This window comes from Pseudophryne corroboree, unplaced genomic scaffold (assembly GCF_028390025.1).
Source record: "Pseudophryne corroboree isolate aPseCor3 unplaced genomic scaffold, aPseCor3.hap2 scaffold_294, whole genome shotgun sequence".
NCBI classification, from domain to species: Eukaryota; Metazoa; Chordata; class Amphibia; order Anura; family Myobatrachidae; genus Pseudophryne; species Pseudophryne corroboree.
In genome coordinates this window covers 112,116-128,257 of record NW_026969607.1, presented here as the reverse complement: position 1 = coordinate 128,257, position 16,142 = coordinate 112,116, and the positions used below count along the sequence as shown (strand labels likewise).

Here is a 16,142-nt window from a genome sequence, read left to right as displayed (position 1 = left end):
GATGAATTGGATAAACCATTATGACAGACACTTTGCTTCCTAATAAGAATTGAGGTGGCTATACCTCTAAGGAAAGCATTATTGCCTACGCCTAGATCAGATTAAATAAGATCTGGCTGAATATATGAAGGAAGGTTGCTATTTATATGAGAATTGGAATTGCTATATTCCTTAAGGCAACCCCACCGATTGATATATGTTGTCAATTAAGTATATCTGAACGGCTATATCTGGACCAGATTTAATAAGATCTGGCTGATTATATGAAGGAGGGCTGCTATTTATATTGGAATTGCCATATTCCTTAAGGCAACCGCACCTGTTGGTATATCTCGCCAATTAACTATATCTAAACAGCTAAATTAAAGCTATTCATCATTTTTTTTAGTTTGGATATTAATAAATATGATCTTTCCATGATGCATAGAGATTTCCCTATCAAGTGATTCCTTATCCGATATAGAAAGCTATCCCCCTATGGTATTGAATTTAGGAATATAGTCTTAGGGGACACAGAGAAATAAGTGATCCCCATCTACCTAAGCACCCCACAAATTGGAGGTTAGCTTACCGGTTATACTCAATCACCCCCACAAATTCGCCAATGGGGATGGCTTCCCGGGAGGTAACCCCTATTGAGTGAAGGGAGTATATAGGATATGACCCAGTGGTACCTGACGACATAGATACTAACAGCTATTTAATAACATTACGCTAGAAAGTGATTATTACCAACATATATATCTATATAAACAACCCCGCCAGGGTTGTGCCTTCAAAAATAATCACACACGGACACACTTTTTAAACCTTTTTTTCACATCTCTTTATTCTTCTTATGCACATGTATGTTAGTTCTGTGATTTTAACCTTTATGTTTCACTGCAGTTTGGGATAATAATATTAATATTTATCCAATTTTAATACATACTTAATAAAGGTTATATTTTATGATTCATTCATTCTGTCCAGTGCGTCAACAGTGCAGATTTCTTCTTGTTTTTTCTCCCAAATTCTATAACAATGACAGTAAATGTTGTTACTTTTCAAACAGAACTTTCTTGACCATGCTACTTGCTTGAAAGATCTGGGAGCACATGGAAAACAGTACAAACCATGCAGTATCACAAGAGCTTTTGATCTTTGATCTTTCATGAAGATAGAGCAGAATTGAGGACACGTCAACAATTTCTGCCGAAGGTGGTTCATCTTTCCACATGGTGCCTTTGGCCACTGACACCTTCGTTGAGTCAAAGTCTCTGGCTGTGGTCAGAACTTTGAAAATTTATGTCACCAGAACAGTTCAGATTAGGAAAACAGAGGCTCTGTTTGTCCTGTATGCTCCCAACAGGATTGGGTGTCCTGCTTCCATGTAGACCATTATGCGCTGGATCTGTGGTAAGATTCAGCATGCTCATTCCACGGCAGGATTGCCGTTACTGAATTAGGTGAAGACCCATTCTACTAGAAAGGTGGGTTCATCCTGGGCAGCTGGTCGGGGAGTCTCGGCATTGCAACTTTGCCGAGCAGCTATTTAGTAAACACTTTTGCTAAGTTTTATAAGTTTGATACCTTGGCTGATGATAACCTCAAGTTGGGTCATTCGGTGCTGCAGAGTCGTACGCACTCTCCCACCCGTTCAAGAGCTTTGGTATAACCCCATGGTTCTTAATGTGACCCCAGCATCCTCTAGGTCGTATGAGAAAATAGGATTTTAATACCTACCGGTAAATCCTTTTCTCTTAGTCCGTAGAGGATGCTGGGCACCCGTCCCAGTCCATACTGTGTCTGCAGTTATTACTTGTGGTTATACACATGTTGTGTTATGGTTCTTGTCAGCTTTTTGCTGCAATTGTTCATGCCGTTGGCTTGTGTTCTGTTGAATGCCACGTTCTGCGGCATGCTTAAGGTGTGAGCTGGTAAGATGCTCACCTTAGTTTAACAATAAATCCTTTCCTCGAAATGTCCGTCTCCCTGGGCACAGTTCCTATAACTGGAGTCTGGAGGAGGGGCATAGAGGGAGGAGCCAGTTCACACCCTTTGAAAGTCTTAAAGTGCCCATGTCTCTTGCGGATCCCGTCTATCCTTATGGTTCTTAATGTGACCCCAGCATCCTCTACGGACTAAGAGAAAAGGATGCCCTTGCGCACTATCCTGACTTCTCCTCCCGTCTGCTTACTTTGTGCCTTCCAACGCACAATGCGAACTACAGGTGGTTGTTCAGCCTCTCACTAAGCCCTTTCTGGCAAATTTGAAGCCTACAGTATAACCACCTTTACTTTTCAATAATCTGTTCAGAAGAGGTGTTTGTAGAACGGTGTTTTATTATTCAGTAAAGGGATCACAGATATGATGCGTTGATTTGATGTACAATACGATATGATGATATGTGATAATGAGGTAAAACTGTTAATGAAACAAGAATATGCAATTATGATATGCATGTGAAAAGCAAAATGGATATACACAAGTACATATAACATAGGCTGTGCAAACATGTGATTACATGTGCGAGTATAAACTACAGTGCAGCTAACATTACTCACTGGCTAAACAGGTTGAGATGAGACATTTAATATACAAACTCACCATCGAATGCTATATGAGAGTTGGACCCATGTAAAGCATGACTGTCTGGGACCATGAGGGAAGTAGAAAGGCTGATCCCAGCTTCTTCATCCCAGAATGCATTGCAAGACTGGCTACAAGAGGCTATGAGGGTCAAATTAATTGATGGGACTGACCACTAGATGGGGCAATAATACAACTTTCTGTAGTAAAAGTAATCAGATCTACACAAAGCAAATGCTGAAGGCATGACACTCCCCGTCTGGTATCACTGGTACCATATTTTAAACTCTAAACAGATAACAATAAGAATAGTTCAGTCACTGGTCTGAGGAACAACTTAGTCTCTCCTCGCTTACAGATCTTGACCTCAACCTTACGAACCTTCCCATCCTTGCTTGGGAACGTCTTGGTGACAAGACTTAAAGGCCATTCGTTGCGTTGTGACTGGCAATCTCTGACGAGCACAATGTCACCTGGTTTTAAGTTGGGTTTGGCAACTTGCCACTTGCTCCTTGACTGCAGGGTAGAAAGGTATTGTCTTTTCCATCTGTCCCAAAGGGTGTTTGCAAGGCTTTGAACTTGTCTCCATTGACGTTTGAACAGGTCTTTGGTATTGAATTCTCCAGGAGGAGCATAGGTAATCCTGGTCTTCTGTGTAAGAAGAGTGGCCGGAGTAAGTAGAAGTGGGTCTTCTGGGTCATTAGACACTGAAGTCAATGGTCTTCCGTTGACAATAGCTGAGACTTCAGCCATGAAGGTTGTTAAGCTCTCGTGAGTAAGTCTTGCAGTTCCCACTTGCAAGAATATGGAATCAAGGATTCTGCGTATCATGCCGATCATCCTTTCCCAGGCACCTCCCATATGAGAAGAATGAGGCGGGTTGAAGGTCCATGTACAACCTTGCTCACTGAGATATCTCTCTATGCTTTTAGTGTCAATGTTCGAATTAATTTGTAATTCTTTGGCTGCTCCAATTAAGTTGGTACCTCTGTCGGACCGGATGTGTTTTACTGGGCCACGGATAGCAATGAAGCGTCTAAAGGCATTGATGAAGCTTGAAGTGTCCATTGATTCTATAACTTCGATGTGAACAGCTCTGATGCTCATACAAGTGAATACAACCGCCCAGCGCTTGCTGTTCGCATTCGCACCTCTAGTATGTCGTGTGATGACAGTCCATGGACCAAATACATCAAGACCAACATTGGAGAAAGGAGGGTCTGTACTAAGTCTGTCTGTTGGAAGATTAGCCATCTTCTGAGTTTGGGAAGTACCACGAAGTCTACGGCAAATGATACATTTGAAGATTGTGCTGCTTACACACCTTTTCGCTCCAATAATCCAGAACCCAGCTGATCGTAGAGCTCCTTCGGTAAACAATCGTCCTTGGTGTTTGACTTCGTTGTGATAGTGTTGCACAATTAAAGAAGCTATGTGGTGACTCCCAGGAATGATTAAAGGATTTTTCTCATTTGTCTCCAAGTTTGCTTCTTGAAGACGGCCTCCTACTCTCAATAAATGATTTTCATCAAGAAAAGGGTCTAGCTTTTTTAAGGTGCTGTCTTTGGGAATAGGATTTCCACTGTTAATGCAGTTGATCTCTCCGGAAAAGATTTGGTGCTGCACAACACGGATGATAAGGTTCTTGGATCGTTGTGTTTCTTCTGGTGCGTAAACATTTTGACAGTGGTGCCAACCTTTACATCCATTCACACTTACAGATGCGTTGCGTTTAAATGAATGGACTATGTGAGTTAAGCAGGTAATGGCTCTGACAAGTGATTTCCAAGTTGAAAATCTTTGGAATCTGTGAGGCTGAAGTTGACAATCTGAAGTTACGGTATGGATTGTAGTTATTTGTGGACGAATTTCAACATCTGAGTCTGCGTCTACTAGCTTGAATATGCTACTTTCAGGATTGTTCGAATCTGCCTTGTACAGGAATTCAGGTCCTCTGAGCCATGTAGTGTCTTTGAGGATACTGGCTGGGACAGCTCTTGTAGCGTGATCTGCTGGATTGTGAGCAGTAGATACATAGTGCCACTGTTTTGGATTGGTGGATCTTCTGATTCTTAGCACACGATTGCTGACATAAACATGGAACCGTCTGGTCTCGTTGCATATGTAGCCTAATACTACCTTACTGTCTGTGTAGAAATCTGCTTCAGAGAGTCCAATTGGTAACTCAGATGAAATGAGCTCAGCTAATTCTACAGCTAGTACTGCAGCACAAAGTTCAAGTCTGGGCACTGTGTGTTCTGGACGTGGAGCTAACTTTGCTTTGCCCATGACAAATCCAATATGACATTGTCCCTTGATGTCCATGGTCTTAAGATATGCAACTGCAGCAATTGCTTGGGTTGAGGCATCAGAGAATACACATAGTCTCTGGTTTTGTACTGCTGTAGAAGGCACGGGGGCATATGGACGTGTAATGCGGAGGTTGGTTAAGGTAGATAGAGAATCTTTCCACTCTTGCCACAAGTTTCTTTTCTGGGGAGGCAGTGGGGCATCCCAGTCAATTGACTCAAAGGTTAGGTCTCTGAGCAAAGCTTTACCTTGGATAGTGACAGGAGCTGCAAATCCTAAGGGGTCGTACAAGCTGTTTAGAGTAGAGAGAACACCTCTGCGAGTGAAGGGTCTTTCTTCGCTGTTTACTTGGAAGGTAAAGGTGTCAGATTTTAAGTCCCACAAGAGTCCAAGGCTACGTTGAGCTGGTGGGGAATCGGTTCCTAAATCCAAGTCTCTTAAATCGCTGGTATGATCTTGGGAAGGGAAGGCTTCCATCACTACTTTGCTGTTGGAAGCTATTTTGTGAAGCCTCAGGTTTGAACAAGCAAGCATTTCCTGAGCTCTTTTGAGGAGGCTGATTGCTGTCTCGGCTGTTGGCATAGATTTTAGGCAGTCATCCACGTAGAAGTCTTTATCTACAAGTTGTCTAACATCAGAACCATACTCTAGCTCACCCTCTTGAGCTGAACGTCTGAGTCCATAGATGGCAACTGCAGGTGAAGGGCTGTTACCAAAGATGTGTACCTTCATGCGATACTCCGTGATGTCTTTTGAGGGGTCATTGTCTCTGAACCAGAAGAATCTTAGGAAATTCCTGTCTTTTTCTCTCACAAGAAAGCAATGAAACATTTGTTGAATGTCAGCTGTGAAGGCAATAGAGTCTTTTCGGAAACGGATGAGTACTCCTAGGAGTTTGTTGTTAAGGTCTGGTCCTGTCAGGAGTACGTCATTTAAAGAAACACCTTCAAACTGGGCACTGGAATCGAACACCACTCTTATCTGACCTGGTTTCTTCGGGTGATATACTCCGAACATTGGCAGGTACCAGCATTCTTCTGTGTCTTTAAGAATGGGAGCTATCTCGGCGTGACCATTCTCAAATATTTTAGCCATAAAGGAGAAGAAATTATCTTTCATCTCTGGTTTCCTGTGAAAGTTGTGTTTAAGTGAAGAGAAGCGTTTGAGTACTTGTTCTCTGTCATTAGGAAGGCGTTGTCTGGGTGTTCTAAAGGGTAGAGGAGCAACCCAGCTGTTGGCATCATCCTTGACTAGTCCTTTCTCCATTATTTCCAAGAATAGTTTGTCCTCTATGGACATTGCCACCTGGTCATCCTTCTTTGTTCTCTGGAAGACTGCGTGTCCCAGATGATCTTGATAGTTGTCACAGATATGGTTGTCACTAGTTGAGTCTATGAAGGTACAGTGTGGTAATTCCTTTATGAGGAAATGGTTATGACATGGCTGGAATAGAGAAGGGCGTCCATTTTCTAAAGTACAGGTAAGCATGCTGTTGACAGAATCTGGTTTATGCACATCTCCAAGACATACTTCTCCTATTATTACCCATCCCAGATCCAGTCTTTGAGCGTAAGGTGCGTTATGTGGACCATTAATCTGACTTCTGGCTTTGTGGACTTGTAGGATATCCCTCCCAATGAGTAGATTTATTTGGGCATGTGGATCCAGTTCTGGTATCAGATGTGCTATGCGTTTCAAATGTGTATGGTGTTTAGCTACATCTGGTGTAGGAATCTCACTCCTATTGTCTGGAATCTCGTCACACTCTGTGATAGTTGGTAAAGAGAGACATGTCTTCCCATCCAAGGACTCAATTTGATAGCCAGTTGCTCTCCTTCCTGTTGTCTCAAAACTCCCTGCGCAGGATCTTAAGGAGTAAGGAGTGCTGGGTCCTTTAACATTAAAGGTCTCAAAGAAGATTGATCTGGCTAGAGACCTGTTACTTTGGTCATCTAGGATTGCATAAAGTTTAACGGCTTTGTCTGGATGGCCTTTGGGGTAAACTTTGACTAAACATATTTTGGAGCAGGATCTACCGCTAATGGCATCTTTGCAGACTTCGGTACATTGTGAAGTTATTTCTGGTGTGACTGCAACAGTGTCTTTTTGTTCTACACTGTGCTCCCCGCCATGCTCTGTATCGGTATAACTGTGTTGCAAAGCCCATGGGGGAGGACCAGGGTGTAGAGCGGTATTGTGGTCTGTGCTGTGGCATTCTGTGCAGTTAGCACTAACCTTGCAGTCCTTGGCGAGGTGTGATGTGGAGGAACAGCACTTGTAGCAGATCCTATTCTCCTTTAAGAAGGCTTTGCGGTTCTCCAGGGACTTTTCTCTGAAGGTTCTGCATTTCAGGAGAGGATGCGGTTTGTGATGCAGAGGACATTGCTTGGCTGGATCTTTGTCTGTGGTCTCTTGGCGATTAAAGCTGGTAGACCTGCGGAAAGAATCTGAATAATGCACATTAGTCTTGTGAACTGCAACTGATGTTTTGCGGGGGTTAGGTACCATAGGTGCAGTATTTGTCAAGGTAAAGGCAAAACTAGGATCATTCCTGGTCATAGCTTGCTGGTGTACAAAGTCCACGAAAACTGAGAATGGTGGAAATTGCACTTTGTTCTGCCGCTTATATTTGGAGCCATGGTTGATCCATTGTTCCTGCAGATTATACGGTAGTTTCTGCACTATAGGGTTAACGCCTCTGGCTGTGTCAAGGAAGGCAAGTCCTGGTAAATCTCCCTCACATTTAGCTACTTGAAGTTCTTTTAGTAAGTCACTTAGTTCTCTGAGTCTCTGATAGCCTTTGTTGGGTAACCTGGGGAAATCGTCTATTCTTTTGAACAGAGCACTCTCTATTATCTCTGGTGAGCCATAGCACTCATTAAGTCTATCCCAGATCATCCTAAGTCCATTCTCAGGGTGGTTAATGTTAATCACTCTTATCCTTCTAGCATGTTCTGCAGATTCATTCCCAAGCCATTTAATTAAGAGGTCTATCTCTTCACTATGTGAAAGGTCTATTCCTCTGATAGCATTTTGAAAAGAGGACTGCCAGGCTCTGAAGTTCTCAGGGCGATCATTGAACTTTGAAATACTAATCGTGACTAATTCACGGCGGGTGAGAAATTTAGCAAAGTCTAATGTGTCCTGATTGGCTCTTGGAGATGTCGGTACATTAACACGGTAGGTATATGGTGTGTAGTCATACCTGTTAGTGTTGTCTGGTTCCCGACGGTTGGTATCACACCGCTTCTGTGTGAAGTAGGCTGTGTCTTTCTTGGAGTTTGCAGATTCAGACATCTGAGGTGGGGAAGAGTTGTCCCTCATAGGTTCACAGTGTCTAGGATTCTCTTGCTTGCAAATGTGTGGTCTGTTGTCCACTGGTGGTGGCGCTGTAGAGTGTACTTGATTTGTTTGCATGAGGTCTGAATGCGTACCTTGTAAAGATGGAGGGTTGCTACTCCTTTTTGAGACTTGACGTACGTATTCTGATGTGCGTTGCAGTGAATCCTGAGATCCATTCTCTGTGTCAAGTACATTGGTTCTTCTTATATCAGGGAGTTCTGCAGTCTCCAAGATTTCTGCTTCAGCTATGGCAGCCGCTGCCTCCTTCTCTGCAGCGAGCTTCTCGCCGAATGCTTCTAAGCGTTTGCTCTCGATTTTTAATTGCATCTCCTGCTCGGCAAAGTTAGCCCTTACTTTTGCGGCTTCCGCTTTTGCACGTGCCATGATGGCTGCATTACTGACAGACAAGGATTTGGAGGAACCAGAGACTTGGGACCTTGTTTTGTATGAGGATATCGTTTTCTGTGACATGGTGATCTGGTAGAGATGTTTGATTGTGTAGAGACTGCTGTAATGCTGTCTGCAAGTAACTGTTCAGACTGGTCGCAGATCTCTGAGGAGTCAGTATATTTGAACTGTTATGAAGCTGCTTGACTGTGAAGAGACTGTTGTGTTGCCTTATAAGCGTGGCTGCACTGACTTGTACAGGTTTCTGTGTAGTCAAATGGCGGTACTCCTATTGCTGAGCTGCCATAGTTGGTAGACTGTATAGAAACTGTGTGGCTGTCATATGCAGATAGCTGTGGCTGGCAGTGTAACGGCTCTGTAAGTCAGTATATGTCCCCACTGCTGACAGGCAATGATTTACTGACGGAGTCAGTGTAAGAGAGTCCATCTGCTTGTAGCATTCGATGTTTTACTGTTCAGCCTCTCACTAAGCCCTTTCTGGCAAATTTGAAGCCTACAGTATAACCACCTTTACTTTTCAATAATCTGTTCAGAAGAGGTGTTTGTAGAACGGTGTTTTATTATTCAGTAAAGGGATCACAGATATGATGCGTTGATTTGATGTACAATACGATATGATGATATGTGATAATGAGGTAAAACTGTTAATGAAACAAGAATATGCAATTATGATATGCATGTGAAAAGCAAAATGGATATACACAAGTACATATAACATAGGCTGTGCAAACATGTGATTACATGTGCAAGTATAAACTACAGTGCAGCTAACATTACTCACTGGCTAAACAGGTTGAGATGAGACATTTAATATACAAACTCACCATCGAATGCTATATGAGAGTTGGACCCATGTAAAGCATGACTGTCTGGGACCATGAGGGAAGTAGAAAGGCTGATCCCAGCTTCTTCATCCCAGAATGCATTGCAAGACTGGCTACAAGAGGCTATGAGGGTCAAATTAATTGATGGGACTGACCACTAGATGGGGCAATAATACAACTTTCTGTAGTAAAAGTAATCAGATCTACACAAAGCAAATGCTGAAGGCATGACAGTGGTGCTGCAGGGCCCACACCCTTTTACTTGCCTTACAGAACAGCTCTGGAGCTGTTACAGTGCCCAGCTGCTGCAAGAAATCAGCTTGAATGCTTCAGGGGATGGGGCATGGCCAACATGAGCCCCACACCAAAGGAGGGTGGGGGTGTTTAATGCGAACTAGGGGTCATCCAAGCACCGCAAAAGGCCGCCATGCCCTGCATGCCCCTTTTCTCTTTTCATATGCAGATGAGGGTTCCAGCCAACTTTGGCCCACTGCTTGGATGACATCACCGTATGCAAATCCGTCTTCTGCAGACCTTCCCCCTGGAATGCTTGTACTAGTTGTTGCATATGGTTTGATATTTGATGGTGCTTCAATATTAGGCAGCCTTCCACCCTCCCATGTTCATCTGAACAGATGTGGTCTCCCTGCAGTTGTTGTCCCCAGACGAGAGTTCCCTTGTGCGTCCTCAGTTGAATCTCCTTAACTTGACGGGGGAGGGGCTGCCCGAGCAGCCACCCTCCCCAGCCCTATCCCAACTCATACTTATTTTGCATATGAGATCTCTTGATCATGAAGATTGTTCTCACAGGGTGAGGTTCATCCATTATATTTTAAAATAGGAAGGTACAAATTACATATTTGAATTGCATCTATGTGCTGGATTCAAATGTCCCCCCCCCCCCCCCTTCCTTTCTCAATTGTGCCCGTCAGCAGCTATTCTAAGGTTGCTGCCAATGGGTGTGACACATTAATTTCTTCTGTGGGGTACACTGGACTCCACAAGGATTCACATTGGGGTGTAGAGTAGGATCTTGATCTGAGGCACCAACCGGCTCAAAGCTTTTGACTGTTCCCAAGATGCTCAGCGCATCCTCCTCTATAACCCCGCTTCCATGAACAGGGAGCTCAGTTTGTAGTTGGTGCCTTCAGTAGCAGGCCACTTAACAGGGGCCTGCCTCAGGCAGCCTAATCTTAGCTATTAATTTTGACAAGAAAAGAAGAACTTGTTTTATGAGAATCTACAAGGGCTGCAGCAGGCTAGGTCTAATAGACATCTTTACTGCAGCTTCATCACTCCCAGCGGCGCTGTATACTCCCGTGCCCTGGTTGCTGGGTCACTGCAGCGGAGGCTCCAGTTTCTTCCTAAGGTCAGTCACACACACACCGCCCTTCCGGATCACGAGGCCGCTTATGAAGGGGAGCGTGGCCGTAGGGGGTGGACCGTGTGCGCACTGGCGTGGACACTGATTACTGGGCAGCCGCTCCTCTAGCCACCAGGTACAGTTAAGGAGCACAGGTCTGGGAGTTTTACTCCTATATTATCCCAATTTTGTACTGCCCGCAGCGCATTGTGATAGGTAATAGGGCCTGATTCAGGTTGGATTGCAATCACAATAAGCGATCCAACTGCAAAAATTGCTAAGAGCATACGCATGTGCCTGCATTTTCTGCGGCACCCCGCAGAGAATGCGATCGCCTCTGCCTGTCAATCGGGGCGGGGGGGGGGGAGGGGGGTCAACAACACTCCATTTCCAAGTCAGGGATGGAGCGGTGCGGGGGCAAGGCTTCAAAATGGGGTCTGCAGCGGAGGAGACACAGGGGGCGTGGTCACAGCGGCTGTATGACATCACATTCAGCCGCTGTGATCACAAAAATGGTGGCGGCTTCCTGCGCGCACATACAGTCTGCACCAGCAGGAGGCTACACCATTTTTTATGATCACGCTGAACTGCAGTGCGACTGCAATTACAGCATGGTCAAGAATGGAGGCGTCATGCTGGGTGGCCATGCCCTGTCACTGTGCAGGAGCCAGCACCGCACACACACTAGTCCCCGGGTGCAGCCCCCAACCCCCGGGACACCCGGAGCAACAAAATGTAGATTCAGGCCACCAGGCCACGCCCCTACCTATGAAACCATGCCTCCTTTTTACCATTGCACTGCTTATCTGCGCGCACTGCATTACAATCTCCCTCGCCACCTCTCTGGGTGTCACCAGTGATAGTGACACCTCTGCCATGCTTGTAGCAGCTGGTCCTAAGATCTACGCCTCAAGCCCTGAGTGTTTGCCCTTGTGACTTGTTGATCATCATAGCGAAGCAGATGCTTACAGAAAACTGCAGGGGCTTAGATTGAAAATAAAAAAATTGATGGGTATAAGGTAGAGAGGAGCGGGTTCGGTTCTCCGAGAACCGAATTCCCGACGAACTCCACGTGGTTTACACTGGTCCGAGGCAGGCTCGGTTGTTCCCGCCTGACTCGGAAAACCTGAACAAGGGAAAATGTCATCATCCCGCTGTCGGATTCTCGCGAGATTCGGATTCCATATAAAGAGCTGCGCGTTGCCGCCATTTTTACTCGTGCATTGAAGAGAGAGCGGAGAGGACGTGGCTATGTTCTCTCAGTGGAAATCTCAATATCAGTGCTCAGTATCAGTGGTTACTTATTGCTGCTCAGTAATACTAGTAGTGTGTCTCTCCTGCTCAGTGTCAGTTCTCAGTAGTATCCTCATCAGTGCTCAGTATCACTGCTCATTGTCTTGTGCTGCATTGTGGTGCTCAGCATACTACAGTACATTACTAATAGTCCAGTGCTGCATCTTGCTGCTCAGTGTCAGTTCTAGTATCCTCATCAGTGCTCACTATCACTGCTCATTACATTGTGGTGTTCTGTATACTACAGTAACATAGTAATATAGTAACATATAGTAACATAGTTTTTGAGGTTGAATAGAGGCAAATTGCCCATCGTGTTCAACCTGTTTTAAGTTGTGATGATTCTACATACTTGCTGAATAATGTTTTATGACTAGTTAGCTACTATAACTCATGTTACCCCCGGATTAACCATGTTGATATTTTAAGTATTATAACCTTGGATAGCTTTTTCATTCAGAAATGTATCCATTCCTTTTTTAAATCCAATTACAGAGTCCGCCATTACCACCTTCCCTGGCAGGGAATTCCACATCCTGATTGCCCTAACAGTGAAGATCATAGTATCTCACCTGGCAGGTAAGTAGGAGTTGGGCTAGAGCTGTGGAGGATTGCTACTCGGGCACCCCCTGTCAAGTGAAGGAGATCCAACTGAGGCAGCACAAGGGAACTCTCGAAAGAAGAACAAGGCTAGAGGAAGATCTGAGACAAAGAAATCTGACTTTTACCAGAGCTGACCAGAGGAAAGCACAAACACAGTCCCCCACTACCACAAATAATGCAGTCGAGTTTCCCACATTTGGGGAAATCACAGGGGTCAGCATACCCAGAGTGCAATGAATGAACCTCACCCTGGGAGAACAATCTTCATGACCATGGTATCGCCTATGCAAAATAAGTATGATTTGGGATAGGGCTGGGGAGGGCCGCTGCTCAGGCACATCTCTGTCAAGTAAAGGAGATTCAACTGAGGCAACACAAGGGAACTCTCATCTGGGGACAACAACTGCAGGGAGAACACATATTTTCAGATGAACATGGGAGGGCAGAAGGCTGCCTAATACTGAAGCACCCCCAAACAACAAACCAAATGCAACTACTAGTGCAAGCATTCCTGGGGGAAGGCCTGCAGCAGATGGATTTGCATATGGTGATGTCATCCAAGCAGTGGGTCAAAGTTGGCTTCAACCCTCATCTGCATATGAAAATAAAAAAGGGGTGTGCAGGGCATGGCGGCCTTTTGCGGCGCTTGGATGACCCCTAGTTCGCATTAAACACCTCCACCTTCCTTCGGTGTGGGGCTCATGTTGGCTATGCCCCAGCCCCTGAAGCATTCAAGCTGATTTCTTGCAGCAGCTGGGCACTGTAACAGCTCCAGAGCTGCTCTGTAAAGCAAGTAAAAGGGTGTGGGCCCTGCAGCACTACCTGTAGTTTGCATTGTGCGTTGGAAGGCACAAAGAAAGCAGACGGGAGAAGTCAGGATAGTGCACAAGGGCATAGAAGGGAGCGGCTCAAGAAAAGAGAAGTGGAAACAGACAGCAAACTAGGCTGGAGAGAGACCTGAGACAAAGAGATCTGAATTATACGAGAGCCGACCAGAGGAAACACAAATTATGTAATCAAGTGTCCCACATTTGGGGAACACGTAGGAGCAGCACACCCAGAGTGCATTGCCCTGGGAGAAGCACCTTCCTGATCATAGTATCTCACCTGGCAGGTAAGTAGGAGTTGGGCTAGAGCTGGGGAGGGTCGCTGTTCGGGCACCCCCCTGTCAAGTGAAGGAGATCCAACTGAGGCAGCACAAGGAAACTCTCAAAAAAAGAACAAGGCTAGAGGTAGATCTGAGACTAAGAAATCTGACTTTTACCAGAGCTGACCAGAGGAAAGCACAAACACAGTCCCCCACTACCACAAATAATGCAGTCGAGTTTCCCACATTTGGGGAAATCACAGGGGTCAGCATACCCAGAATGCAATGAATGAACCTCACCCTGGGAGAACAATCTTCATGACAATGGTATCTCCTATGCAAAATAAGTATGATTTGGGATAGGGCTGGGGAGGGCCGCTGCTCAGGCACATCTCTGTCAAGTAAAGGAGATTCAACTGAGGCAGCACAAGGGAACTCTCATCTGGGGACAACAACTGCAGGGAGAACACATATTTTCAGATGAACATGGGAGAGCAGAAGGCTGCCTAATACTGAAGCACCCCCAAACAACAAACCAAATGCAACTACTAGTACAAGCATTCCTGGGAAAAGGTCTGCAGAAGACGGATTTGCATACGGTGATGTCATCCAAGCAGTGGGCCAAAGTTGGCTGGAACCCTCATCTGCATATGAAAAGAGAAAAGGGGTATGCAGGGCATGGCGGCCTTTTGCGGCGCTTGGATGACCCTTAGTTTGCATTAAACACCTCCACCCTCCGTCGGTGTGGGGCTCATGTTGGCTATGCCCCAGCCCCTGAAGCATTCAAGCTGATTTCTTGCAGCAGCTGGGCACTGTAACAGCTCCAGAGCTGCTCTGAAAGGCAAGTAAAAGGGTGTGGGCCCTGCAGCACTACCTGTAGTTTGCATTGTGCGTTGGAAGGCACAAAGTTAGCAGACCGGAGAAGTCAGGAGAGTGCACAAGGGCATAGAAGGCAGCGGCTCAAGAAAAGAGAAGTGGAAACAGACAGCAAACTAGGCTGGAGAGAGACCTGAGACAAAGAGATCTGAATTATACGAGAGCCGACCAGGGGAAACACAAATTATGCAGTCAAGTTTCCCACATTTGGGGAAATCGCAGGAGCAGCACACCCAGAGTGCAATGGGTGAGCCTTGCCCTGGGAGAAGCACCTTCATGATCATAGTATCTCACCTGGCAGGTATGTAGGAGTTGGGCTAGAGCTGGGGAGGGTCGCTGCTCGGGTACCCCCCTGTCAAGTGAAGGAGATCAAACTGAGGCAGCACAATGGAACTCTCGAAAGAAGAACAAGGCTAGAGGAAGATCTGAGACAAAGAAATCTGACTTTTACCAGAGCTGACCAGAGGAAAACACAAACACAGTCCCCCACTACCACAAATAATGCAGTTGAGTTTCCCACATTTGGGGAAATCACAGGGGTCAGCATACCCAGAATGCAATGAATGAACCTCACCCTGGGAGAACAATCTTTATGACCATGGTATCTCCTATGCAAAATAAGTATGATTTGGGATAGGGCTGGGGAGGGCCGCTGCTCAGGCACATCTCTGTCAAGTAAAGGAGATTCAACTGAGGCAGCACAAAGGAACTCTCATCTGGGGACAACAACTGCCGGGAGAACACATATTTTCAGATGAACATGGGAGGGCAGAAGGCTGCCTAATACTGAAGCACCCCCAAACAACAAACCAAATGCAACAACTAGTGCAAGCATTCCTGGGGGAAGGCCTGCAGCAGATGGATTTGAATATGGTGATGTCATCCAAGCAGTGGGCCAAAGTTGGCTGGAACCCTCATCTGCATATGAAAAGAATAAAGGGGTGTGCAGGGCATGGCGGCCTTTTGCGGCGCTTGGATGACCCCTAGTTCGCATTAAACACCTCCACCCTCCTTCGGTGTGGGGCTCATGTTGGCTATGCCCCAGCCCCTGAAGCATTCAAGCTGATTTCTTGCAGCAGCTGGGCACTGTAACAGCTCCAGAGCTGCTCTGTAAAGCAAGTAAAAGGGTGTGGGCCCTGCAGCACTACCTGTAGTTTGCATTGTGCGTTGGAAGGCACAAAGTAAGCAGACGGGAGAAGTCAGGATAGTGCACAAGGGTATAGAAGGGAGGGGCTCAAGAAAAAAGAAGTGGAAACAGACAGCAAACTAGGCTGGAGAGAGACCTGAGACAAAGAGATCTGAATTATATGAGAGCCGACCAGGGGAAACACAAATTATGCAGTCAAGTTTCCCACATTTGGGGAAATCGCAGGGGCAGCACACCCAGAGTGCAATGGGTGAGCCTTGCCCTGGGAGAAGCATCTTCATGATCATAGTATCTCACCTGGCAGGTAAGTAGGAGTTG

The 16,142-nt window shown here is 45.7% G+C and overlaps 4 non-coding genes and 1 pseudogene across 4 annotated transcripts; all 5 read right to left on the bottom strand.

Annotated features, from left to right (window-relative positions):
• Window positions 1-12,849: 12,849 nt before the first annotated feature.
• LOC135014982 (U1 spliceosomal RNA) lies at window positions 12,850-13,013 on the bottom strand. Its single transcript, XR_010213331.1, has one exon. It is a non-coding gene; the product is annotated as a U1 spliceosomal RNA (small nuclear RNA).
• Window positions 13,014-13,988: 975 nt separating this feature from the next.
• LOC135015025 (U1 spliceosomal RNA) lies at window positions 13,989-14,152 on the bottom strand. The gene has a single exon (XR_010213375.1). It is a non-coding gene; the product is annotated as a U1 spliceosomal RNA (small nuclear RNA).
• A 671-nt stretch (window positions 14,153-14,823) lies between these two features.
• Window positions 14,824-14,986, bottom strand: LOC135015262 (U1 spliceosomal RNA). Its single transcript, XR_010213596.1, has one exon. It is a non-coding gene; the product is annotated as a U1 spliceosomal RNA (small nuclear RNA).
• Window positions 14,987-15,138: 152 nt separating this feature from the next.
• LOC135015011 (U1 spliceosomal RNA) lies at window positions 15,139-15,302 on the bottom strand. Its single transcript, XR_010213361.1, has one exon. It is a non-coding gene; the product is annotated as a U1 spliceosomal RNA (small nuclear RNA).
• Window positions 15,303-15,994: 692 nt separating this feature from the next.
• On the bottom strand, window positions 15,995-16,136 carry LOC135015237 (U1 spliceosomal RNA; annotated as a pseudogene).
• Between the last annotated feature and the right edge of the window lie 6 nt (window positions 16,137-16,142).